Here is a 2490-nt window from a genome sequence, read left to right on the forward strand (position 1 = left end):
TCACTACTGTGTCCGTGTCACTTAACTGCAGAGACGTAAAGATTTCAAGACACAACTTTACTTTATACAAATGTTGGAATTTTGCTTTAGGAGAAAAAGTTCAAACCATTTATTTCATGACTTGGATGTTTGACCAGTTAAAATGCCAATTATTGCACTTTTCACAGAACACCAGACACCACTGTCCTTTGAAAAATGAAAATTAATTTCTAAAATCCATCACCATAAATATATGTAAAAGCAAAATGGTGCAATCACCTCTGTAAAAATTGTGGTGAACTGCTTAGTTATTTTTACCAATGACATTTGTTCCAGTACACTTCAAAGGACTTTTTTTAAAGCTAATATTCTAGAATTTAACTGCACTATAAAATTTAAGTCAAATTCCAGTCACCAGAGTTGGAAGTTCTTCCATTAATATTTTCCATACATAATTCAAAAAGTTCATGGTGAAGTTATAAATATCTACAGAACACCAGGAGGGCCAAACACATTCTAGCAACTAATAAATGCCTTATGATACTGTATATGTTAAATGCTAAATATTCTAAAATCTCAAAAATCATCTACTCATACAATAAACAATGTATTCATTATAAACAGGGATTTTTTTTATTATTGATGGCTTTTATTTAAATTTCGGTGATTACAGAACACATTTCACCATTTCTAAATCACGGCATGAGATATGCCGCTGTTCATAATTTTAGTGAAATTTCACTGAGTTCATCGGTTAGAGTAATATTTTTAATTTATGACAAAGTTTTCTCTTGCATATTTAACCACTGCAGCATACTGGCAGAAGAAAAATAATTTCATTGTGGAGGCTGGGGAAAATTCTTCCAGATCATAAAAATTAAAATATTTATGAGTTCTCCAGTTCAGAAGTAAACTAGTTCTCTATTATATAAGAAAATAAGTATGTACGGGAATAAAGGGGGAATGTTATATTCACTAAGCATATATTAGGCTTTAGTATGATTGTATTATATAAACATTTTGTTGATATTTATTAAGAAACTACAAGAATCTATTCCCCCTCTAAACATACATATATTTCCCTTGCCCTCAGGAACTATTTCAGTATTCAATAATTTTTTTAAAATATATGAAATAGATCCAGAGATGGTGTCACAGTAAAAATTAAATGTATTGCATTGAGTTCGTGGTTTATGCTTCTCTCACTTGAATATCGTATCAACTTCTCTTTTGAAGTGTCATAACTTACATTAGCATTTTAAATGCTCCAACAGTTCTATAAGTAAAGGAAATGTTTTCCCCACATAATTTTCCACTGTTTTAATTTAAACAAAGATCTATCGTTTCATCCTTTTTGGAGCATGTGCACGTGTGTGCACACACACACACCTAGTACTTTTTTATATGTTATGATTAAAAATTAGATATTTATTTTTTCAAAATTTTATTGTGGCAAAATATACACAGCATGAAATTTACCTTTTGAACCATTTTGTGTACAGTTTAGTGGCAATAACTACATCACACTGTTGTACAACCATCACCATTATGTACCTCTGGAACTTTTTCATCTTCCCAAAGTGAAACTCCATTCCCATTAAACACTAACTCCCCATTTTTCCCTCCCCTTCACCCCTAGCAACTGCCATTTTTTTATTTCCATTTTGCAATCTGCTTTCTGTTTCTATGAATTTGATTCTTCTACGTACTTTATATAAGTAGAATGATATACTTACCCTTTTTGTGACTGGCTTATGTCACTTAGCATAATGTCTTCGAGGTTCATACATGTGTGTCTGAAAATTAGGCATATTTCATATGCAAATTGTTCAGCTAGCCAATGTGTACTTTTAGATATGCTTGGTACATATTCTAATTATTTTATTAGAAATAGTTTAATTATATTACATATTATATTTTATTAAATGTCTCTATACAGCATCATATTAATAACCATGAAAAGGCTATTGTCAGGGATGCTGTAGTTGTCCTTTGGTGACTGACTTATTTCACTTAGCATAATGATTCCACATATATATAAGGTATGGAAAAGACTCAAACTCATAGAAACAGTGGTTAAGAATAGAACAGTGGCTGCCGGGGGCTGGGGAACAAGGAAATGGGGGGTTGTTGTTCAACGGGTTTAAAATTTCAGTTATGCAAGACGAGTCAGTTCTAGAAATCTACTGTACAGCAGAGTGCCTATAGTCAACAATACTATATTGTACACCTTCCTTTTCAAACGTTTTGCCACTTGTCTGCTCCACCAGCACACGTTCAGCACGACCAGTGGTTTTCGTCTTTTTGTTTTGTTGTGTTACAGCATTTAAATGATCTATTTGAAGCTGAAAGTGCTGTCACAGGATAGGCGATGAGGCCTTTTAGGGTCGACTTGGTGACGTTTTACTGGCCGGGAGCATCTAGTCTGTTTATAACTTTGACAGGTGATACCCTGCACTCCATCACGACTATAAGACTTCTACTGAATTCTGCAAAAGGGCTTGAAGTGAA

This window comes from Hipposideros armiger, unplaced genomic scaffold (genome assembly GCF_001890085.2).
Source record: "Hipposideros armiger isolate ML-2016 unplaced genomic scaffold, ASM189008v1 scaffold_1242, whole genome shotgun sequence".
NCBI classification, from domain to species: Eukaryota; Metazoa; Chordata; class Mammalia; order Chiroptera; family Hipposideridae; genus Hipposideros; species Hipposideros armiger.